At 36.4% G+C, this 27134-nt stretch overlaps 1 protein-coding gene across 1 annotated transcript in view; it reads left to right on the top strand.

Moving 5' to 3' along the window:
• Positions 1-10018: 10018 nt before the first annotated feature.
• LOC113081494 (neurocan core protein-like) overlaps positions 10019-27134 on the top strand; it is a gene marked incomplete at its 3' end in the record, with an annotated part of 44915 nt that continues 27799 nt past the window's right edge. Inside the window, exon 1 of the mRNA XM_026253556.1 lies at positions 10019-10080. The remainder of the gene's footprint in view (positions 10081-27134) is intronic.

Below are 27134 nucleotides of genomic sequence, written 5' to 3'. Positions count from 1 at the left end.
ATCACTTCTTGGGTTTTTTTTTTTTATGATATTTTGACACTGTCCCAGTTTGCCAATAGCATATTGTTAAATTGGGACAGGGTATTACTGGCAAACTGGGACAGCCATTCAAGTCATTCTAATGGAGGAATTGAGTTACCTTTTTATATGTCCCTCATACATTTAGTTATTTAGCTAGATATTTCAACAAAGACTGACTTAAACTACGCCAGCTCTCATGCATTCACCGTGAGACACACGCAATTAACACTTAAAAAAAACAAAAACAAAGCCTACCAAACAAAAAAACAAAAACAAGAAAGATGGAGGGTACAAGCTCGGATGACCAGGACATTTGCAATATTTGTAAAGCCAAATTTGGTGATGCAAATGATCCAAAGAAGACTGGATCATGTGCATTGTTTGCAAGGACTGGTTCCATGAGACGTGTGGCGAGGAGAATGGCCTCATTGAAGACGGGGAGGCATTCACTTGCACTGGCTGTATTGACGTGTAGATCAACCTACCATACAGAAATTAAATTAAGCCTGTGTGCAATCAGTTAATTCCTACAAGAAGAGATGTTAATGAAGGTTATTATTTTATTTTTTTATTTTTGTATAAAATAATTTAAACCCAATATAAAATTTTGTGGGCAGGAGAGGGAGGGGTGGGTTGAATTTGTTGTACCTGCACCCCTTCTTAAAAAAAGTGATGTTTATATTATTGTTGTTGTTGTTTATATTGTTGTTTATATTGTGTATTTAACTTATAAGGCCTACACTTGAATAACAACTGAATGTCATCCATCCTGTGTTTAATGTTTCTTTCTTTTTTATTGTCTATAGTATAGTAGAGCTCCTAAGCTATTTAGAATAGTATCATATGAGCGGCTAAGACATGTAGATCATAATAAAAAAGTATGCAGAATATAAATTATCAGAAAGTGTCCCACTTTACCAGTATTCACCCTACTGACTATCCATTATGACATCTAGGCATTTTTATATTAATGTAGCCTACACAATAATATTATTTTGCATTTGTTATCCTTTAGTTCTTAATATTTGGCATGTTTGTGTGCTGATATGTGTCCCTGTGTGTATGCAAAATGTACACGCTGTGTGGACCCGCCTAACGCTCTTTAAATAACACACCTCTTTTTTAGGTCAGCACGTCCATGGTCAAACAAATGGGTGCAAATGCATTTGCTATTTAACCTGTTAACTGTCACTCACGTTTTTGAAGATAGACTTGAATGTGCATGATACAAACCTAAATTTTTATAATTCATGACTGAAAACATTTTGTAACATGATTTTGATGTACCATTTACATGGTAATGCAATGTCTGATTTTAAAATGGGTTTTGAAGGATGAATTTTGAGATTTTATGTTTTCAAGTGATATATAACTTCTGATGATTTCTAAAATGTGATAGAGAAAAAGGCAACGAGGAAGTCTTTTTTTTAAACAAAGGTCAAAGCCCCTTTTGTACTGTAGATTTCTGAGGGTGCACTCTTGTCATAAATTCATCTATTATTTTTCCTACATAATGTTTAACAAAAAATATTGGTAAAATATATATTTGGGAGTCTTAGACCTTTCCAACGATACATAGTTTGTCAAGATTAGATTAGATTTGATTGTAATATAGTATAGTCAACGTAGGCGTCCCGTATACGGGACGGGGTGACATTTAACAGGTTAAACAACGTGGTGCAGGATGGGAAAATGAGAACTGCATAGAGCTGAAATTAACAAAAAAATTGCACCGCACCTTGGGCCCCATTGTGCCGGTAATATGATAGGCCTTCATCTATTTTCAACAGGTCAGGTCTGCTCCAAAAACTCGTCCAATTGTCTATGAAGCCTATGTTCTTCTGCGGGCTCCACTTGGACATCCAGCCATTAAGTGATGACAGTCTGCTATGTATCTCATCATCATGGTAAGCAGGGAGGGGACGAGAGCAGGGTTGCCAACTCTCACGCATCTGGTGTCTTGAATGTTATTTTTAGTCATCTCCGACTGACAAAGTCAAACATCATTAGCGCCGGCGTAGATAACAAACGTAAGGAATTTATGTTTAGCATTAGCCAGCACATTTAAATGGTATGATACAAATCATTTCAAAGCAACTTTACAGAAGATTAAGTTTCTACAAAATTTAGTAGTAGCTTATCAGTGGGGACTGTCAGTTTATGTGCATATGACCGAAATTTTCAGAAAAATTAATACAAGACGTACTATTAACATCAATTATTATATGATGCAGTCACACTTGTAGCAATATTTGTTAGTTCTGTTGTTGATTCAGGGTTGGCATCATCTGAGGTCCTCTGAGGGGTCAGCATCATCTCTTCTCAGGTGTTCTGGATCCAGACTGGAGCTTGTGTTAAAATCCCGTGGCAAAACATAGAAACAAATAGAGACATAATTAGTAAGGTACGCAGGAGCTAAACCATTTAGGGGCTTATTGATAAGTAATAATAATTTGTAACTGATACAGAACATATTAGGTAGCCAGTGCAGAGACTTTAAAATTGGGGCAATATGATCATATTTTCTTGACCTGGTAAAGACTCTAGCTGCTGCATTTTGGACTACCTGTAGCTTGTTTATTGAAGAAGCAGGACAACCACCAAGAAGTTCATTACAATAGTCCAGTCTAGAGGTCATGAATGCATGAACTAGCTTTTCTGCATCAGAAACAGATAACATGTTTCGTAGCTTGGCAATGTTTCTAAGATGGAAGAATGCTGTTTTTGTAACATTGGGGAAACATGGTTTTCAAAAGACAAGTTGCTGTCTAATATAATAACATCCAGATTTTCGACTGTAGAGGAAGTAACAGTACATCCGTCTAGTTGCAGATTGTAATCTACTAAATTCGGTGTACTGTTTTTGGTCCAATAATTAATATCTCTGTCTTATCCGAATTTAATAGGATAAAATTATTGGTCATCCAATCTTTTACATTTTTAACACACTCTGTTAGCTTAGATAATTTAGAGGTTTCATCTGGTCTTGTTGAGATACATAGTTGAGTATCATCATCATAATATTTAATCACTTTAAACAACAGAAGTGACAGTCAGAAAGAGATTAAACAGAAAAGCTACACACAGCTACAATCACAAAGCACTCAGCACCGTGGCATATAAGAACCAAAGAAAGTACCACGGCAGACAGTACCAAAAAAAGATTTCACTGACCAACATAAATGTATTTTGTAAATATGTACAAATTTTGTTTTTGACGGCTGCAACACATTCCACAAAAGTTGGGACAGAGGAAAAATGGAAGTCAAAAGGTTGAAGAATATCCAAGTAAAAATGTTTTGAAACAGTTCATATTAAGCAGGTGTGTTGGTAATAGGTCAAGCTATCATTTTTGGGTATAAAAGGAGCATCTCAGTCTTTGCATTCAAAGCTGGATCATGGCTCATCACTTTGAGGCTAATCACTGTCAAACAACGCAAAAATCACATTTCACAAAGCAAAATTGCAAAGAATTTAGATCTTTCACCAGGTACCATACATAATACTGTGAAAAGATTCAGGGAATCCAGAGAAATCCCAGTACATGAAGGGCAAGGCAGGAAACCTCAGTTGAATGTGCATGACCTTTGAGCCCTTTGAGCCCTCAGAAGGCATTGCGTAAGTAACCATCAGGTAAATATAGCCACATGGGCTCAGGAGTACTTCAGAAAACCACTGTCAGTTACCACAGTCTGCTGCTGCATCAAGAACTGCATCATGAATATCTGTTACTCTAGGAGAAATCTGTACATCGATTCTATACAGTGATGACGCTGGCCAATACTACATTATTTATTCCATGGAAATCTTCTCAAATCTCGTTTGCACACCAACATGTGTTATTCCAGGTTGTTGTTGTGTCTCATAACAAATTTAGACCTGCCAAGTCTGAAGTCTCATAATCTAAAACCAGTCACTATTCATATTCCATATATAGGCAACAGAAATAAAACAATACACATACCTCAATAACGCAGTGCAGCTTTGGTAAAGGGCAAAGTCTCGGCAAGATTAACACCAAGGAGTATAATGCCTGGGTTTGTTTCTGTTGTTTATTTATTTTTAATGTTTATGCTGGGGGATACTGTCACTCAGCTATTTGTGTAGCGATGACAGTTAAATATATTTCCAGAGGTTGTTTTCGAACCAGCAATCCTTCTTTTTGATCATGTGTGCTTACCTGAATTATAGACTGACGCAATGATTATTATAGACCGGCTGACTAAAACAACAGTGATGATGACATCAGACAGATCCCATTGCGCTGCTGTTTATGCTTTATCTATTTTTATGAAGACTGTCAGACATGGAGTTGATAAATGTCATAAGCTGAAGCAGAGGGGCCGGTGATGGAGAATACAGTTAAACACCACATTTCATTAATTTAGCTGTAGTTTTGATTCCTCAACTCCGATCTAAGATGAACTTATGTTTTTCTTGACAAGTTGAGCACAATACAATTTGTGATACTTTAAATTAGCTTCATTTAAAGTATGCAAGACCTTTTTTTTCAAGGAAACATATATTTTTCAGTTTTTTTTGTGTGTGACAGTCTAAATTAGATAAAAAAGGGCTTTCAAGATATTCATGCAAATATTACAATTTTGCAAGTATAAGCAATGGGTTTAATTTGATTAAACTATTCATCTGCGGTATATAAATACATTTAAAATAAAATATATTTTTTTAATTCAATTAAAATAGTAAAATAATAAATAGTAGTAACAAAATTAAATACAAATATTTTTATTATTTTATTTCTTTATGGTTCACTGAAAGAAAATGGTCTAGGATTTACTTTGAAACAGTTTTCTCTTGGAAACTGCAAGTCATTTTTTAAATATTATTATTAAATAATTACAAAGACACTGCTAGTAACACGTTAAATTAAACATAGTTTTAAAGTAGAAATACTAAAATAGCGCTTTCTTGTAAAACCTACTCCAATAATCTTATTAACATCTTGTTGATAACCAAAATCCTTGTCCAATGCCTCATGAAAGCCATGAAGTCTTTAGATTTGCATGACTGACACATTATTACATATACTTACCTGCTTTGGAGCCTGTGTAATTGCCAATTAGGCAAATTGGTAATAAGTTGTATGTCTTTTGTGATTATATCCCTTCACATTGGACATATTTTCATTTACAATGCTCCAGTAATGTGTAGATTTTTTTAGATATTTTTTTTTAGCAGTGCACAATAGAGCACAATCACGAGTAGTCTATATAGGTATGCAATAAAAAATCCAGTAGACCCATCTTGCATGCAGAATCATCCAAAATGCAAGGCAAAGGCAAGCCATAATTTCTCAGCGCTGTAGTGTGTTTATCATTTACACCCGACGAGTCTCCGCATTTCACCCTCATCAATTATGGATCAGCTGGGCCCCCATCCAAGCAGCTTCATTTCATTCTCATTAGGATCTTGTGCTGACACTCTTCTTTTCTCCACGCTCCATGGCTTTTCTCCGTGGCTCCCATAAAGGTCTTTAACCAGGCAGCCAACGCAGCATCATTACCAAGCTTTGTTCCCCCAACCCTCCCCCTCGAGCCGATGGCAAGTGACCAAGACGAGATGGGCGACCACCGTTAAGTGCTTATGTCAGTGGTTTCTGGGTCAAAGAGCCGTGCGGTAGGCCTGGCCCCATGCCAGAGTCACGTCAACGCCCCCCTGCCAGCTATAATGGTAGTGACTTTAGAGAAACATAAGGCTGTGGAACTGTAGATTTCTTCTTTCCTGACACTGTCGACAGTCGATAAATGGAACTGAGGGGAAATTCATGGATTTTTAAACCATCAAGAATGTCTTCAGTTCAAAGTCTCTACAAACATAGCAAACGAGTATTCAAGCACAATTTTGTAAATTATTATAATTTTTTTTATGTAAATCCAGGGACCCCAAATCCAGACTACTAAGGGCTATTCTAACATTATTTTATGTTATTTAATATTAAAGTTTAATTTGTATTAGCTGTTATTTTTGTTTTTATATTTTACTTCATTTTATTTGATCATCTTTGAATTTTTTTGTTCTATATTATAATCTTACTCTTATAAAAAGCATTTTATAAAAATATAAAAAAGATGTTTTACATCTATTTTATTAGATTGTTTATTTTATATTTTAATTTTATTATTTATTTTCAGTTTCACATTATCATATTTTGATTTGTTTTACTTTACTTTAATTTGTATTTTATATTTTATTATTTATTTTGTTTATTGTTTTTAATTTTGTATTTTTTGTATTTTTATTTGAATTTATTTGTTTCTTCATATATATATATATATATATATATATATATATATATATATATATATATATATATATATATATATATATATATGTATATGTATATATATATATATATATATATATATATATGTATATATACATATACATATATATATATATATATATATATATATATATATATATATATATATGTATATGTATATATATATATATATATATATATATATATACATATACATATATATATATATATATATATATATATATATGTATATGTATATGTATATATATATATATATATATATATATATATATATATATATATATATATATATATATATAATTTCTTTTTTGTGCTGTATTTTTTTACATTATGCTTTTCTTTTCTACATTTTATTTTTCTCTTTTATTTTATTGAAAAATGGATAACAACTTGCTTTACGCTAACCTACTTTTGCATTTTTTGTGTTTTGGATTAATTTATAAAGCTAGTTTTATGCTGTATAGAGTCAAGTGAACCAACTGACAAAGCAGGAGAACCAGTCAAAAATATATATGGAAATCTACCAAGAAATATCCATATGTTTTATATTTCTGTTCACAGACCCCCTGCAGTTTCATAGACCCCCAGGGGTCCACGGACCCCCAATTGAAAACCAGGTTTTAGAGATCCATACCCTTATTTTGATGATGCTATACAATAACAGAATAGTAGAAATGTGAAATATTCACTATATTAAAGAAAGTTTAGCTTGTTTTTTATATTACTACTCATAAGTTTCACTGGATAAAAGCATCCATGAAATGCATCAAATTAAGTAATCAGAGAACATTTTAACGTTGTATTTCAACAACATTTTCTCCAAGCATCACATTATTATATGCATCTAACTCCCCAGATGAAATCAATGACAGCTCTGTGCCTATTTTTGAATGGTTACATCTTGTTTGCCGCCTTTTAACAAAGTGCTATTTTCCTCCGAGATGTTCTTGTTACGACTTTCTATGATCAGACTTGCAGCAATGATGGAGAGGGAAGTGTTTGTGAAACAGAAATAATATTAAAACAGTCAGCTGGCGACCCATTGGAAATCATCCATATTGTGTTGTTCTCTTTGAGGGCCACTGCGAGGAGTCCTTTGTTCATTGACCGTCACATTGTCAGCTGTTTAAATAATGGATTTGTGTGCCAGTATATATTACGCCTTGGCCAGCGTCCCTTGACAATACCGTTTTGAGGGAGTCTGGAACAATGGGGCATATATTTTTGGGGAACTATCTGTTATAAATACAGATATGTATGTCACCAGGGTATTTTCTCCTCATGCGGTTAGTCAGAGAAATCGTATTTCTCATGTTCATGCTTTTTTTCGGGTTTGCTATAAAGCCGTTATGAGCCAATTAGCCTAGTGTTTTAAATCCCTGCCATTTCCCTTCAAAGAGCCCTGCTGCCAGGATTATATTTAGCTTATGATTGGCATTTATTCAAACATCCTGTATAAGAAATCATCTCTTTTCAATGAAGTATAATGGTTATTGTGTCCCTAATGTATGCTAATGATCAGCTGCAACATTTGAGGGCTTCAAGGCGAAAAAAATAAAGAGAGAGTGTTTTTCCCTCATCTGTTATGTTCATTATAAGATGAGGCATCACAACAGGAACACCGAGACGCACCGCTTTGCGGTTTGTTGTGATTTGTTTACACAGGAACATCTGTAATCGGATGACAGTGATGAATGTGATGAGCGACTGAACTGGGGCCGGTGTTAAGTGAGTGGGCTTCTATAGGTCGGGTGAAATGTGTGTCGGTGGACCACGGCGTGGCCCCTAGGAACAGATTTGCAGCATCTCAAGGGATATCATTATTCTGTCATAAAACAGGGGGCAGGTCAGGTTCTCCAGAGCTTTTTTTTTTAAAGGCTCCTTGGGATGCTCAGATGATTTATTCATCTGCAAACAGAAGAACTGGTACATGGGTTGGCTTACCAAGACAATGGGTATTCGTGTGGACATTTGTCAAATAACTGACAATGGGAAGATAATCTGGCCCGTGCAATAAATATACACGTATAAAGGCACAATGAACAACGTTGTTAATAGAAATCATTAAAACGAATTGTGTATATAACCCTAACTATTAAATAGGCATCATATTTGAATTTAAATGGTTTTGGCTGTTAAATCCGACAAAGCTGGGACCTTTTTGGTATTAAGAATAAAGGTTCCCAAATGGGGGTTGCATAGCAATGCCTTAAAAACCATTTTGGGTTCCTTAAAGAACCTTTTGGTAAACAGTTCTTAAAAGAAACAGTTGTCTTGGTTCAAAAATCTTTAGAACCTTTTGTGCAATGGAAAAGGTTCCATGGATTTTAAAGGTTCTTTTTGGAAACCAATGACTCCATTACAATGATTCAATTACAATAAAACAAGAAGACCTAGAGAATATATTGTAGCCTATTTAAGATAAATAAAAAAAGAAGTACTTTTTTGTCAGTGGATTGCATACTGTTCTTATATAAATTGTGAATGATTGCTTTGGTTACCACAAATTGTTTGTTTGCTAACGTCTATTTGACACAATCTGATTTTGTCGTCATCTAACTTTTGTGGCACTTGGTCATTCAAAACAATGTTTATAAACACTAAAGTTTAAAAATTGAGAATTAAAAAGTGTTCTGTTGACGTATTTTCACTAGGAACGTTGCTATGGTCACCACCAGGTATCATGACTTCTATATATTTAGCTTCTATTTAGCACATTCTAACTACTTTCAATAATTTAATTAATTTATACTTATTTTGTTGTACTTGGTGGCTTGAAACACTGTTTAAATATGCACATGTATATGCATACATTATGTAAGGCTAGAAACTTTTACAAACCACATACTTTTTATGGAATAATTGAATTTTACTACAAATACCATGGTTAAACCGTGGTTAGTGTAGCAAAACAATGGTTAATTGAAGATTACCATGGTTAAACTACATTATTACTACGTTTTTAACTAACTTTATTAGCTACTGTCCTACCCTTATGAAAATTAACCATGGTTTTATTGTAGTAAAACTGTAACCATTTGTATAACCACAGTTTTACTAAAAATACCATGTTTAAACAATGACTAGTGTAGCAAAATCCATGGTTAATTTGTGGTCACCGTGGATTAACTATTGTTACCATGTGTATGTGTGTGTGTTAGCAAATTGTTAATTTTCGTGAGGGTATGCTTTTTTGGTTGTAAAATCCTGGATAATTTTCGTAAGGGACTGTTGTTGTAACTTCGTTTAGGTGAATTCAGATAACTAGGAGTCAGATGAACCCCCAAATTATCCATATATAGCCTACACCTCGATATATCTGCCCAAGCAAATGACCAAACAAAGGACGGAATAGCTTAAATATTGTGCAAAATCTTGTCCATCCCCCCACCGAAGTCCACAGAGAATTGGCCATACCGTCTAACGCACTCTCTTGCCTAAGCATCTGCTCCGTTCATTTGGTGAGGGGGGAACCGCTGTGAGCCTCCGCTCGCGCTTTTGTTCAGTGTCTCTCCTCGCGACCGGCGAAGCGCGCGCCGTTTCGAGCTCCTCTCTGGACTCGGGCTGAGGAGAAATACCGTGCTTTTTGACCGATTTTTTTAATGAAGTGAGGAGTTAATTTCAACACGTTTCTGAGGCTGAACAGATTTGAATGGTTGACCTCGGCGACTGTTATCATCTACTCCGCTGAATCTGAGGCGACGCGGCATTCCTCTGGACTTTCTGAGGCGACGACGCGCTTTACCTCGGAGAAGGTGAGAACGAGCGACGCTTTGTGCTTATCGCGTCTCGCTTTATTATTAATGTGTAACGTGGTGTAGGCTGTTTTGTGTCAGGACAGGCTATATACAGCCCCCTTGCCGAGCGCAGTACCTCACTGAGGACAGTCAAGGGGACAAAACCAAGAGCACGACGATATTGAACGGCTTTTGGGAACATAAGACTATTTATAAACCATGTTTTGATTGACATCATGATGAAATGTTGAGTATATGAAGAGTAGAGTGCTATCTTATTTCTAAAACCAGTTAATCACTCATCCTTTCAAATATTAAGTGGTTTGCAAAGTACTAGTGGGTTCAAATGCAATGTTCTTGTCCTGTTTTCCCCAGATCCACTCAAGTGAGTCATTTTCTTTGCCTTGATATAGCCCCCCACCTGCAAGCTGTCATCTGCAGTAATGCCTTGATGTGAAGTGGTTGAAAGAAATCCCATCAGAGACAGCGAGCGAGAATTTGGGGAGCGAATTTAGTTTTTTCTCCTTCGCAGAGTGTCAGCTGGATGCTGTTTAAAGCTGACAAGTGCTGAGCGCTGCCAGTCTTGTGCCCGCCTCGACGACAGCGTGCAGCTGGTGGGAGACGAAGACTGAGCCGAATTTCTCTTGGCATTCTGTCGTGACTGACTCTGTTGTCTCTGTTCGGTCTGAACCCCCGAGTCTCTACCTGACGGAGCACTCCAGGTGCTTCTTGCATCAGTCTGCAACAAGTCTCTGTTCTGACAAGAGAAAAAAAGTGCAAGAGAGTGACTTGTGAATGTGAAGATGTGTGTTATTTGTCAGAGAGCATCAGGGATAGAAAGTGGTGTGAGCAGTGGCTCCGGGTGCCCTGGGGAAATTTCAGGTAGCTGTTTGCAGCAATTGGTTACTGTGTGGCAAGGTTTGTAGAAGGTTTCTCTTCTCTTCTCTTCTCTTCTCTTCTCTTCTCTTCCCTCCTTTGGAGTTTATCCTATGGCGCGCTCACACTGGGAGCAGTTTTGCACCATAATTTTTGTTGAGCATTTCGGTGTTGAGAGTGATGCAACAAAGTTGGAGTCTAACTTATGCAAATGAGCCATCCAGTGACTACCAATGAGAGCGCATACTGTCAGATGTTGCGGCATATTAGGAAGTAACGCACAGCATTTTGGCAACCTCCAGCAATTGCTTTTGTTTGGCTTTAGTTGTGTAATAACAATTATATGGTATATTCAATTTATACTGGTATATTCAATTTTTAATAGCAAACCTGAATATCCATTTTTTATATACTGACAAAAGAAAAAAAAATCACTCTGAAATTGCTAGTACATTTCAAGAATAAACAACAAACGAACAGCAATATACTGAATTAAACATGGAATTCAGAAGCAGAAAGATTGTAGTTTTAAAGTGGTATTATATTGTGAAATGTATTCCACTAATGTTTTAAAATGTTTATTTTTTATTTTTTACAAATGTATTTTTAAATTGTAAATTGTATTATAATGTATGCCTAAATTAACTTAAATACAACTTTAAAAAAAATAATAGATTACATTTTTTAGTGTTATTAAAATTTTATTTACATTTATTTCCTTTTTTTATGTATTTTTTTATTTTTTATAGAATTTTAATATCAGGCATATCTTCCATAGTTAAACATTGTTTAATGCAGTTTTTAGCAAATCTCAAAATGAATAACTTTTTCATAATATCCATTATTATGGATGCCTAAATTAACTTGCAGCTTTTAAAATGATTGATTTTTTTTAGTTTTTACAGTTATTTAATTAAATTTAATTCACTTTTATTTATATTTAATCTATTTTGGACAAAATAATATTGCCCGTTTATTGATTATCACCCTACCATAACCATTACTTTCCCGTATTGGCCAGCATTTTAGCCCAGGCTGTGTTGCTAAACTCATACCCTGTCAGCCTCAAGCAACCCCGTGCTGCTTGCATCTATATCAGGGTGAGTGCTCCGATACGGCGCCTCCAGGTTCAAAGACCTTTCTTTCTAAACCAAGCAGCCTTTCAAGTTGGCTCCAGAACCTCGTTAAATCTCCTTGGGGCATCCATTCTGCTCTTTATCTGAGGACCCTCTTCTTCTCCCTGTATTATTGTAAATGCCAGAGGAGCGCCTTTGAGCATGTTGTCTCTTGAAGAAAAAAGTGGAAATTTCCTCTGAGCGCACCCGTTTTGGCATTGGGTGACTTGTAGAGGGCACTTGATTGATTCTCACATTTGAATAATGCGCGTTTCCGCTCGACTGCGTAGTTTAGTGCCAACAATCGTACGAGGTGGGGGGGTTGTGCTGACAGGTGGAATTGAAATTGTACTTGAATAGCATCCAGAAAGCTAAATGCATTCAGATTCCAGGAGAAAATGCCCTTGTCGTAAATTAACACGCGCCATGTTTAATGGACCAAGTCTACTAAAATGTGTCTGGAAATTTTTGGTATTAGGGAAACATTGTGCTAGTTTTGAAGTCCTGCCTAAGCCGACTGCTGATTTGTGACAAAGGCTGTGTTTAATTATGCAAAGTTAATGGCCTGTTTGTGATTGTGTGGTGAATGAATTCCAGTATAAGTCTTAATTTATGTGCACAGTCATCCAGGTTGGTGTCTTACCTTGTGTGCGCAGTCTTGATTGACAGCTGACAAGAAAGAGTAGTTGTGTCTAATCCCATGAGCCAGAGGAAGCGGTTGGCAGCAGCTGTCTCTCCTACATGTGTCACCCGCCAATCTGCCAAAGTCTGAATATTTATCGGCGCCCAGACTTGGAATACATTATTCAGAACGGGCATTTGCCGCCTTAAACACCATAAATGAATCATGACACCTGGTCTGTGTTTTGCTGGTTTTTGAAAATGGGACTGCAAGAGTTTAACTTCGTTGAGGGAGAAGAAAAGATTAATTTTAATTTCTTCTCAGCCCTAATTCTTTTTCTGTCTTGAAAAGGTTCCATTTGGCTGGCAGGTCCGCTCAAGACAAAAACACACTACCTTGTGGTTTAAAGATTCATTTAGAAAATGTTTTATCGCTCGCCTTGTGGGAGAGGTCCAGAAGGAAAAGAAGCCTGATAATTATGCCAGCAATTTGCACGGTGCTACTCGGTCCTCCAAATACAAGCTTCTCACTCTCTTGTTCCCTGGTATTTTTATCCTCGGTTTTCAGCACTGGACAGCTCCCAAGCTTTGGCCATTGTGCACACAGCTGCTGGCTGCTAATAAATGAACAAGACCAGCAGCATCGCTGAAAATGATATTTGCTCCAAGAAGAAAATGGCCTGTTGGAGTTCTCCCTCTTTGTGTTTGCATTCGGGGCGACGCCAAATCTGACAAAAGATTGATGAGTGGGGGTTCACAGGACAAATAGCCTTGTGGCTCCAGCTTCATTCATCTTAGACTCACAAGTGCTTGGAATTTTGCATTCTCCATATTCGTGTGCTGAAGCGATATGGGATTAAACGGATACTTTAAAAAAAAATTATGCCATCTTGTACTCACTCTCAAGACATTGCAAAACTGCATGAACACTTTCTTTCTGTGGATCACAAAGTAAGATATTTGGAAGGGGTGCAGTGGTTTTTAGCTCCGTTTTAGAACCGTCACAGTACGGACATCTCGGTTCAGTGCATGAGGCCTTACAACAAATACAGGCAATTCACCCCCAATCCAGAAGGGGGTGTCCACAGCAATGCAACGCTGTTTGATAACTGGCCGCCAGCAGAAGAACAGCGAATATTGCCAGTTATGCACTTGAAAACCAGGCCTTTTAGACAGTGACCATGTGCTGACTCTGAATGTGTCTCTCGCAGTCTGACAAAGGAATATACTTTAAATGCTTGTGCACTTAACTGTTTGTGAGGTTTGTGCTCATGCATCCTACCTCTTTTCCTTCAGCACAAATCCAATATTCCATAATATTTCCATATTTGCGATGCAATGTATCTGAATGCAAAAATATTATTTAATTTGTAAATTTATAGGCTTTGTACAGCAGTTCCAACTGTGAAACAGAGGCAGACGCGCTGATGTTTGGTTCACTGTATTTTATATTGTTAAAGTACTTACTGCGCTGTCAAGTTATCAATGCTGGAACTGATGTGTTTTGTGTGTGTGTGTGTGTGTGTGTGTGTGCTTCTTCAGTGGTTTCCTTATAGCAGCAGAATGAACTTTAAACACTTATTGTCTTATTAATAATGCATCACTGTATAAAGGTCTGCTTTAATTTGATACACTCACAATGAAAACAAAACATTGTGCTCACTGCCATTTGAGTTTATGCTTATATGCTTATATGAGCATATAAAGGCTACATTACGGGTTCGCACCGTTTTTTCCCCCTTGTTTATCTGTAAACTAAATCAATATATATTTCAAGAATGTATTCCTTGTATGTATAAATGTACTGCAGATTATATTTTTTACATAATGTAATAATATTTAGTATTTTCAAAATAAATAGAAATTTGTACTACTGTCTGTTCAAAATTCATAAAAAAAAGAACCTAGATTTTTTTTTCTTTCTTGTTGCACCAAGATCATATCGAACCGTGACCCCCGAACCGAGGTACGTACCGAACCGTGATATCTGTACCGTTCAACCCCTAATACGTGTATATATATTAGCAGTGTGTATAGTATATATATATATATATAGTGTGTATATATATATTTAAGTTAGACTAAGAGTGCTTTCACACTTGGCTGTCTTGCCTGTCCCGAACCCGAGTTCGATTGCTCCCCCTTCCCCCGTTGGACTGCGTTCATATTATATTATTTGGAACCATGATTAATTTGCATCATCAAGCCAGCAGCTGCTTATCCCAAATATATCCAAATAATACGTCGTTAATAGCGGTTCACTTCCGCGATTTGGTAGGTTTGTGTTCACATCAGCAGCGAACCGTACTGGAGTTCACATGAACCGAACCCCAGACCACCCATTTTAAGTGGATTCAGGTTCATGGGTGCGCATCTGAGTTCAGAAGACAGCGTTCACACCTTCCGAACGAACCAAACTCTGACGTCACTCGAACCTGTTCCTGAATACAACTGAAAACAGTACAAACATGTCCGACATGCAAATGGTCTGCTAAGGGCTTCATAAAGAGGGCAAAATGTGTGTTTACGATACTGAACCACATGAAGTGTAACAAATAAAAGTATGGGAAATCTAAAAGTGATCTGACAACTACTATAGTTTCAAATCAACAATAGTACACTAACAGTATTATGAGTCGTTTCATGGTTACGATCATGTTCAGCAAGGGTGGCTTGAAAATTAAAGCCATAATATCTTATATTTTATTATAAGTATCATATATTCTGCATCATACTCACAAGAAACAGTTCTTCTAACCACAAGTTAAGAACTGTAGTTTAAACCATACAAATTTGCGAATGTCTGTTGGAATGATCTTTTCATGAAAAATATGCATGCTTTAAGCGTGCAAATCTGCATCATTGTACTGTAAATCAAGAAGATCTGAAGTGAGGAAACCCAATCGCTCTGCATGACTTGCATTTATTAATCCTCACCCCAATTTCGTCCAAATCCCCATATACCTGGTTGGACCCCATCGTTCTGTTTCCATTGTCAGGCTTCATAAATGTAATCTGCACGTGCCATATCATTCTGTCGGAGATTAGTTTGCCCTGACAATGAGGTTTTCTCCTTGCCATATATTTCAATATATCATTCATTAACATGGAAATTACTTTTATTGAGGTTCAGATTGTGTCGAAGGGTTCATACTATTAGGTTGCATGAGGAACAGTTCATTTTTTCGGTTATTGATTCCCTCTGCTTGATGAGAAGCATGTGAGCACTTATTTGTTTCACCGACAGTGAGTGTAATTGGATAGATGTATGTAGATTTATTGGATTTCGGTGGACGCAGATACAGTGCATTGTTCTGTAGTCTTTCACAGTCACTCGTACACCTTCTCTTAAAGGGACAGTTCACCAAAAAACCATGCATCGTGTCGTTTTTTATTATTATTATTCTTTTGAGGAACACAAAAGAAGAATCTCTCTCTTTATTATTTGCATTTACAGTTTTTGCAATTACAATGCAAGACATGACAGTCGGAAAGTTTATGTCAAAACCGCTCTTGTCCTCCTGGAATCGTATCAGAGCTGGAATCAACCCCTCCACCTTGACAACCTCACCAGACTGAAATATACACCACTGACTGAACCTGTACGTCTCAATTTGCCCAGTGCATCTCGGGTCTAAAGTTCTCACAGCAGGATTCATTCACTTTTAGTGGGCTGTAATATGATTTCCAATGCCACACTTGAGCAGCTTAACACAAAGGCACAAATTACAGCTTTTATAAGATTTGTGTGTTGCCTTACATCACTGACATGAGTCGGGATGTCATTTTAAAAGCATATGCTATTCCTGTTTTTTTTCTCTACAGATGCCATGTTGTCAATGAAGTGAAAGATGGTGCTTTGGATTCGCAATTTCCTTTAGAAATATTACACTGCTATTAGTGATGGGATCAAATCAGCAGGCCTTCAGTCTAATTGTCTTTGAGAACAAAACTGTATGTTACTCTCCTACTGTTACAGACACAATACTGGAGGAAGGGGATGTGGCACATTGATATAGCCTTGCATGCTTTGAAGTGCGCTTTATGTGCACTTCTAGTTCCCAACTTCAAAGTACCCACTTTAATGTCCTCACGTATATAATCATAATCCAAAGCAGCATTAAAGATGCATTTCCTCCCAATTTGTTCATTTTCTGCACCTCTGAAATGTGTTACCTTTATTCTCATTAGTTAATTCAGAGTGACTTTCTTCAGCGCTCTTCTGGGTGTCTTTTACTTGTGCCCTACAAATGCATAATATCAGAAGGAACAGGTCTCGGTATCCACCGCTGGTCGGCTCTGTGCCATTTCTGCCCACCTTTGGCTTTGTGTAATTAACAGGCCCTAGAATTTATCTCTGTCTAGGTTTTAATTATCTACAGCCAATACTCCAAACTCTTTGACTTTTCTTATTGCGCCAATGCCAAGTGTGCTAGACTATACGGCAAGAGGAATACTACATTAGTATTTCGTTTTTTAATTGATCAGGGCTGTTTAAGAGTTTAATTGTAAATGTTGTTTCAAATGAGCGACTTGTGCAACATCCTTCATGCAGATCATGCATTGTGTTATGCGTTACAAAAGGAAGGTGATTTTAAAATACTGACTTTGTTACCATGATTTTGTATGGCTAACAACTGAAAAATGTATGTATGTAGTGAAATATTAGTATTTTGTAGTGGAGTGATCTTTTAAAAGACATCTATAACCCAAGTTATAATAAAATATATTATAACTTACCTTTTTATAATACCTTGTAAAAATAACTTCCCTTGAAACAGTGTTGTAATTGTTAGCTAAATCCTTTAATTTTTTATTTTAGTTGATTGAAATAATGCTGAAAAAAAAAAGAGAAAATGTAAACAAAATTAGAAATGTTGCTTTGCATATGAACTTAAATAAAGAGTTTAAGTAGAAATATATAATAAGCAAATATGTCTATATAAAGCCTCTATAAGCCTGGAAGAGTCACCGGTTTTATAGAATGGCACTTGAATCACAGAAAAGTACCTTACATTTGACAAAGGAACCTTTTTATTTTCTTACATTTTGTCATAAACACCACCAACCCTCCTGCAGTTTTGCTCTTTGATTAAATGTGTGAGTCTTCAGTGCTAGATCTAAATTCCACCTCATTTTCAGTGACCTTCATTATTCTGACAGGAAGCGATCAAAACGGGTCAGACGGGTTCTTCTGTTTTTCCCGACCATGAAGTAAAAGAAAGGACACTGATGAAGGTAATTAATGTATCCACTTTGTTTGTCAGTCGGTTTCATACTGCATTAAAAGCAGCCTGATGAAGAAAATCTACTGCCCACATCTTCCTGTCAATCAATATGGAATAATATCAGAACCAGATCCAATGCAGAACTGGTTTCTCATTACTCGATCGGTGTTTAACTGTTCATCTCAAAGGAAAGCAAAAACCGAGTGGGATACAATGGGGCCAATCTGTGCAAGATTTAAAGCAGAAATGCAAAGCTTATTTTATAAACACGCTTAACATGAATTCTTCTAAGCCTGTGTAGTATTTGAGCTCAAAATACATTTTTGCGGCACGACTGCAGGATGCTTGTAATTCACTTTCCGCCATGTTGCGCTCTCTTTTGTTGTTTACTGATGAGTGAGAATTAATTTGAGCATCTTCAGTGTGGCAAAGAAACAGATTCATCTCCTTCTGGTCATGATGAGAAGGTCAGAATGTTGCTTAAGGGAGTTTAGCGTCTGAAATGCAATCACGCTGCTTGATTACACTGGCATTCATCATCACAGCACAAAAAGATACCGTCCTTGTTTCCATCTCGCAATCAAAGACGTCTCTTCATATAGTAGGTACTACACATTCATAAATTCCTGGTCTTGTAGATGGAGCGACTTTTGAAATGAATCACCCACGCTGTTAGGGACAATCAGTGCAAATGGGCAGGATTTGAACAAAAAGCATACACTTTTTGGCATCATCTTTCTGTCGGGATTAATTATGTCTTTCCTTTAGTAGTACGCTGATAGTAAAGGTCAGAGCTAAACGAATGTCTTCAGAGGGTTTTTTTTTTGTGAATCAAAACCATACAGTGCAACCAGTGTTATCGGATTTATGAACTAATGACTCTCATGAGACAGTTCTTTTAAGTGAATCAGAAATCTAGTGCTTGTCAAGTGTTGTCAGATTCACAAACAACTCTTGAGATGCTTCTTTTTAGTGAATCAAAAAAAAAAAAAGTAGCACGACCAGTGTAATCTTATTCATGAACGAATGACTCTTACGAGCTGGTTCTTTTTAGTGAATCATGAACACATTGCAACCAATGTAACTGATTCATGTACAAATGACTCTTATGAGCTGGTTCTTTTTAGTGAATCATAAAACACAGTGCAACCAATGTAACTGATTCATTTACAAATGACTCCTATGAGCTGGTTCTTTTTAGTGAATCATAAACACAGTGCAACCAATGCAACTGATTCATGTACAAATGACTCCTATGTGCTGGTTCTTTTTAGTGAATCATAAACACAGTGCAACCAATGCAACTGATTCATGTACAAATGACTCCTATGTGCTGGTTATTTTTAGTGAATCATAAACACAGTGCAACCAATGCAACTGATTCATGTACAAATGACTCCTATGTGCTGGTTCTTTTTAGTGAATCATGAACACAGTGCAACCAATGTAACTGATTCATGTACAAATGACTCTTATGAGCTGTTTTTTTTTAGTGAATCATGAACACAGTGCAACCAATGTAACTGATTCATGTACAAATGACTCTTATGAGCTGGTTTTTTTTAGTGAATCATGAACACAGTGCAACCAATGTAACTGATTCATGTACAAATGACTCTTATGAGCTGGTTCTTTTTAGTGAATCAAAAACATACAGCACGACTAGGGATGTCTGATTCACAAACAAACGAATCTTTTGAGAGGGTTCTTTTTAGTGAATCAAAAACATGCAGCACAACCACTGTAGTCCAATTCACAAGAAAATGACTCTCTTAAGGTGCTTTTTTTCAGTGATTAAAAAAACATACAGTGCAACCAGAGTAATCTGTTTCATGATCAAATGACTTTTATAAGCTGCTTATTTTTAATGAATCAAAAACAACAGATACCTACAGCTCAAATTGTGTAGTCTGATTCACAAAACAAATTATGAGTCAGTGACTCTCATGAGAATAATTTTAAAAGATGATTTATTGTATGTTTTATAACATTAGCAGAGATGAATTTTCATCATGCAAATGGGGATTGTAGCAAAAAGTACACCATTTTTGTGTAATCTTTCCCCGTTGTCCTCAGTGGTAGAGTCCGGCTGAATGATGTGTTTGCTTTCCTTTAGTAGTGCGGCGATAGGAAAGGTCAGAGCTGAATGGTGTTCCTGAGGGCCTTTGTGTGTTTAGTGATGTTATACTCATCCCAGCTTTCTTTCTCCAATACCACCGTGTTATTCCTCTTACCATCGCTATTGGTGGGAATTGCACGGCCTTTTAAAAGGAAGTCCCAGTGCTAAGCTCTATGCTAACTCCAACCATAACAAGCCATTTTATGAAGCTTTTGTCAAACTTGTACATGCAGAATAGTTTGTCTGGACGCTCCCTTCATGTTCCTTACGTTTCCTCCCTCACTTTTTTGCAGCCATCACCATTGTTGGTGTTTAATTAGCCTGTGGGGAGTAGCCCTGTCTTCGAGCAGGATTATGTATCACTGTGTTGGGAGTAGAGCTGTTCTCTCCTCATTAATTATACACAGCATATCCAGCAAACCGTCCAGTTGCCTGGCCAATAAATAAATTAAAGCCCCGTTATGAGATAATAAAGTCGACATGAAACTCAACTGCTCACAGTGGTCTGAGTCAGGCTTTTAAAGTTTTAGACTACCAGGATGCCTGAACCAACTTCAGACTATGGTTACTCCTGCTGTTGTTTACACTACTTCTGCGCTTTTGACCCCCCGAAAACAGAACCTCTTTTGGTTTGAAAACTCTGGGGTTGCGTTTCAGTTTAAACCAACCAAAACGTGGCTTGGCGGGCCACATTCTCTCTGCGTATCCTTGGTGACCGTGTAAACAATAACATCATGCTAATTGTTGTACCAATAAATATGTATGGGTTGATTCCCTATTGGACCGCTCCGAGCATTTAAATAATAGGGAATCTACCTAAAGATGTCTATGGCTGTTCCTGCATGAATGGTCATGTGACATGCTTTTTCGATGGTGTGGTGTAGACCAGAGCCGGATTATCCATAAGGGCACTTGGGCCAGTGCCCAGGGGCACCAACCATTCACAACAACTAGCGGGGCACCACATGACAAGCTTATTTTTCGTAAATTGTTTTATTATTAACTTGAAATTCTTGAAAGACCATACATAACTCGTTTATGAACACTAACTTCTCAATAATAATAATAAATAATAAGTAAATAAAGATTACACGACCACTATCAGTCCCCCCTTCCGTCCCCAATCTGTCAGAGTTGAGTTGGTCCACAACAAGTACGCACAAATTTGTCACTTTTTTTTAACAGCTACAGAAAGATAACTCGCTGGGTGTTATTTCATTTTCTTTGTGGTGGAAATGCGGCATAAATGAATCAAAATGGACGGACGTCAATTTAGTGCTTTTGCAAAAAGAAAGTTAAAGAAAGACAAGGACGCTAGACGTTTAGCTACAATTCAAAATGTTCCAGGGATCGAAAGTTTTTTTTAAACGAGTGAAGAATGTGCTCAGGACGACAATGACACAGAAGCGATTCCTGTTTCCCGTTAAAGTTAAAACATTACCGTCTACAGCCGCGAGAGCCCAGGGGCACCACACTGTCTTACTACGGCCCTGGTGTAGACAGAGATCGTTTCGGAAATTCAATGAAAACGCCAGTGTAGACGAGGATCGTTTTCATTTTAAAACGCAACTTTTAAACAAAAACGCACTAGTGTAAACAGGGCCTCAGTCTTTCATGCTTCAGATTACACTGAATAGATGCAATAGGTGCAAGAGCTACAACTACATCTTGTACAAGCTTGTCTTATACATATTATATGTTCAGAAAATATTACCATATTTTTCGTACTATAAGTCACACTTTTTTTCATAGTTTGGCTGGTCCTGCGACTTATAGTCAGGTGCGACTTATTTATCAAAATTAATTTGACATGAACCGAGAGAAATGAACCAAGAGAAAACATTACCGTCTCCAGCCGCGAGAGGGCGCTCTATGCTGCTCAGTGCTCCTGTAGTCTACACTGAAAACATAGAGCGCCCTCTCGCGGCTGTAGACGGTAATGTTTTCTCTTGGTTCTTTGTTCTAAATAAATGCGACTTATAGTCCAGTGCGACTTATATGTTTTTTTTCCTCATCATGACATATTTGACTTATACTCAGGTGCGACTTATAGTCCGAAAAATACAGTATACGGAAAATACTTAAAAAAAAAACCCTCAGGTAATTCAATATCAAAATGACTGAAGGTATAACACAAGTATGCTACAGTAGTATTAACTATAAATGTTCTGTGAAACAACGACAGCTTCCAGACTGTCGCCATGATGCAAACATGAAATATCAGACATACAGTATTAGTTACAGGTTTTTTACGCTTGGTTATTCCCATTTGTAATTGGAGTATCGCTTCCGTCATGCGCTTTCTGGCTGTTAGTAGCATGAGGAAATGAACATTAACTGGAACTCCTTGAGAACATCTGAAGCATCAGTAAAGCTCGACACGCTCCCATAAGGGGCTGGAACAGTTGGCGTCTCTGACAGGATGACATTCATCAGACCCGTTAGCGCTGGATTGTTTCAGGTTGCGCAGGCAGAGAAATGAATCGCATGCTGTCTCCCCGGGCGAGCTGCGTGAAGGGTTTGGCGTGAAAGTGGGACTTCAACAGCGAGAGATGATTAACACAGATCTCTGCTTGAAAAGTTCTTACACGGCGTTGGCAGAGGAGAAGGTGAGGGACCATGTGACACAGCACATTGAGGTTAGGGACTGGTGAAGGGCAAGGAAATATTCCTTTGTTCGATTTGCGTTCAGAGTTTCAAAGTGCAAGCGAATGCTGTAATACACAGGGGTGTCACAGTGTTGAGGTTTAGTCTTAGTCAGTCATTGCAGTATCTCTGCTGAAAGCTTTAAGAAGTCCCCCTCTCGAATAAAATTCTGAGTTGGCTACAAATATTGATCTTTTCAGTGACCCTAATGTTGATTCTTAAAATCCCAAGATTGATCAATTTGGCTTTCGCCAGACTTGTAAGAATATGTAGCCCAATTCACAAAAGGAAGACTGGTATGAACCAGTTCTTTTTGTTGAATAGAAACAGCGCAACCAGTGTAGTTTGAATCAGCCAGCACAAACAAATGACTCCCATGAGCCAGTTCCTTTTATTGAGTCAAAAGCGTACAGTTCAGTGTAATCCAGTTCATAAATCACACTTATCACTAAAAAGTATTGGCTTATAAAACATAGAGTGTGACCTGTGTAGTTCGATTCATGAACAAATGACTTTTATGAGTCTTTTCCTTTTAGTAAATAAAACAACAAAACAAAAAACAGCACGAACTGTGTAGTCCAATTCATGAACAAATGACTCTTATGAGTCTTTCTTTTGCTTTTAGTACATAAAAAAACCCCAGCACGAACTGTGTAGTCCAGTTCATGAACAAATTACTCTTATGAGTCTTTTTGTGTGAACAGTGTACTCAGATTCACAAACAAATGACTCTTATGAGTCTTTTCGTGTGAACAGTGTACTCAGATTCACAAACAAATGACTCTTATGAGTCTTTTGCTTTTAGTAAAAAAAAAAAAAAAAAAAAAAAACAGCACGAACTGTGTAGTCCAGTTCATGAACAAATGACTCATATGAGTCTTTTCCTTTTAGTAAATTAAAAAAAAAAAAAAAAAAAAAACAGCACGAACTGTGTAGTCCAGTTCACGAACAAATGACTCTTATGAGTATTTTCCTTTTAGTAAATCAAAAACAACCAGCACCAACTGTGTAGTCCAGTTCATGAACAAATGAATTAACTTATGAACCAGTTCTTTTTAGAGAATCTAAAATATACAGTGTGAACTGTGTATATTTGAATACAAATGAATGCCTCTTATGAGCTCGTTCATTTAAGTGAGTCAAATACATAGAACTTGACCAGAGAGTGTAGTCCACAAATAAAAGACTCATTTTGAGTCCTGAATCAAAAGCACACATTGCAACCTGTGTAATCTGATTCACAAACTAAAGTCTTTTTAGTGAATCTAAAATATACAGTGTGAACCGTGTATTCTAATTCATGAAGGAATGACTCTTATGAACAGATTCTTTTGTATGACCAATGCAGTTCAATTCATTAACATATGAATCATTTTGAGATGCGTGTTTGCAAATAGATAAATGCAGTGCAACCGTGTAGTCCGAGTCACAAACAAATGACTCTAACGTGTCACTTCTTTTTAGTGAATCAAAAACATGTGGCACAAACAGTGTAGTCCGACTAAGAAAACAAATGACTCATGAATCAGTACATCTTACAATGAATGATTTTAATTAGTCTGACATGGTGTCCTGTTTATTTTACAACACTAGCAGAACCATTTGACACATTTATTCATTATATGAAAGCAAATAAATCAGAACTGAATCCTGAAATCTGTACTGATACCCAGTCTTAGCAAATACACTGCATTATTTCGGTTTGAAAGAACTCCAGCTAGATACTGAGGTATCAAAATATGTGACCTCCAGTGCAAAATGAAATCCTGAAGGCATTTCATGTGCTTTTGTGCCACACTGCACTTACCTTATTCAGTGATGAAGGTTAACACATTCTTACACAAGCTTGAATGCATTGTGGCGATAACTAAAGTTGACCCGCGAGATGAGGACGCTAATAATAATATTTCTTTTCCGAGTGTCTCTTCGGAAATCTCTCCTGCTCGTGGGGACCAGATTCCTGTCACAGCTCCTCAACTGACTTTCTGTCTCCGTATGTTATGATGGAAATAATGGAGTGGGTGGGAAGGATGGTGGTTGGTGTAGCTGGGGGAAATCTGAGCGAATCCCTCGCCGTGTTCCCATTCATCAGACTTGTGCTCCACCATCAGACACACTCATATGGTTCTCAGCAGGAGGGCAAGAGACAATCCCGACAGATAGAGACTGTGCATCATGTTATAGACAGCACCTGTCACAACCTGTGCTACAAGCCCAAGGTTTCTCGGTGAAATTACCTTCTTGGTGCATTCCTTAAAAAAAGACAGTTGATGAAGATGAGGAAGAGCAATTGACAGCTGGCATAAAATCTTGAGTGCGTTGCTGCATTAGAACCGTCCTCTTAGACAGGAAGAGACAAACTGACAATCATGATGAAAATAACCTAGTGGGTTTTTTTTATGTTTGGAGGGGGGATATTTAAAAAAAAACAATTTTTACTATAATAAAATAAGAAATATAATAATAATAATAATAATAATAAAATTAGATATTTATATATACAATTATATGTAAAATATTGTATTTTTATATAATATTCAATCATATTTGAGAAATATTTACAGTTCTGATGTATTCGTGTTTATTAATGAATATAAAGGTGTTTAAATTAGTTATTTGTAAATGGTAATAGTTATATAATAATGTACCACATTGTTTAGACTACATTCAATTAATTCATTTATTTACCGATTTATATAAATGAATAATTAGTATTACTAGAATTACAAATACAACTATAATGTAATTATAAAAGTGTTTTTTTTTTACATTTTTCGTGACTAATTAATATGGTATAAATATAATGTCATTATTTTGTGCAATTTTAAATACCACGTACATTATGTAGTATGTAAATAATTACAAATATTGTAATATAAAATTAGTAAATAAATTTTTTTATATGTTTGTCATAAATGTATTTACACACAAAAAAAATTAAAATAAAATATATACAAATAAATAAAAAAATATATGAATAATATTAATTAATACTCAATACATGTAACAATAGTAAAAAAATTTTTTAATTGTTTTTATATATGTATATGTGTGTGTGTGTGTGTGTGTGTGTATACATATATTTGTAGCTCCTTTTGTGCTTTTGTGTTCAGTTATCATCGTCAGTAAGCGCTGAGACTAAGTTTATTGGCATGGTCACATTTATCGTTGATTTTGCGAAATTCCTGCTGGGAAAATCCAGTCATTCCCATGGAATCCACATGATCAAGAATTTTGCAAGAGGTGAAAGATTTCACATGGTGCATTGATAAACAGAAAGCTTCTGTCTTTGTCCATCTCTACTGACAATAAACAATAGACCTGTTTTGTCAAAAAATAAAAAAATGAACACACCTTACACAACCTAATAATGCAGCTTCCTGTAAATAAGTGTTTCTCCAGCGTGACACAATTACAGTAGACAACAATGGGAGTCCAAATGTCAAATCAGCAGCCTATTAAAGACACATAACTCATCCACCAGCGCACCTCCTGTGAATATGCAGATGTCCGGTAACAAATCATCACGTCCGATTTCCTAATCTGAGGAATACCAGTGCAATTCTTCCTCCAGTCCCACATGCTTGGGGATCAGGCAGCAGTATTATGAATGAGAACATCTGCCCGACCCTTCCACACTCATCAATAACACTGTCTCTTTGATCAATGCTGCGCATGTGCCATGTGTGCTGCGCCGCGCCGCTCCGCTAGCTTTATATTGAGCTAATTAGGCCAGACCTGGAAACCTGTTGTGTGATATTTAGTTAAAAGTGACCAAATCACAGCAGTGTTTACTCTTTAGAATAGATTTTTGGTTGTAAGCAATGGTAATAAAAGCAATCTTTATGTAGTCTTAAATGGTAAGTGTTTTAAAAGTAAAAGTGTCAATATATAAAACTATATATGTGTGTGTGTGTGTGTATGTGTATATTCTGGTTTATGTTTTTTCCAAATTCCATTTTAATTTCTGGATTCTGCTCTTTTTCAGTTGAAATTTCTGGACTCCTTTTTAATGGGTAAATAAAATGTCATTAATCAAGCATGTCGAATTCATTAAAATCAAGAAACGTGTACAATTTCACATCAATTTATTAAGTGCAATTTCACATTTTTTTTTAAAAATATATATTTTTATTAGCTTTTTTCATATATTTTTTTCATATATTATTCATTTGTATTACTTTTTTTGCATTTTTTTTTTTTTTTTTATTAAAATTTTTTAATTTTACTTTTAGATCACTTTTGCCCTAACATGTTTATCACATTGATTTAAAGATGATAATCTTGTACCATAATGATATTTATCTAATGCCATATTAAAAATCCAAAGAGTAATCAAATATATTCCATTCACTGTAATTAGTAGATGAAACATTCCAAATGAGATTTCAGACGGAAGCATAATAAATTCATTTAAGTTTCACTCCTCTGAAAATTATTCTCTGGAATTCCCTTTTCTTTGTTGGT

Source organism: Carassius auratus, unplaced genomic scaffold (genome assembly GCF_003368295.1).
Source record: "Carassius auratus strain Wakin unplaced genomic scaffold, ASM336829v1 scaf_tig00034501, whole genome shotgun sequence".
NCBI classification, from domain to species: Eukaryota; Metazoa; Chordata; class Actinopteri; order Cypriniformes; family Cyprinidae; genus Carassius; species Carassius auratus.
Note: the sequence above shows the minus strand (reverse complement) of the source record. Positions and strands in the feature narration are given on the sequence as shown.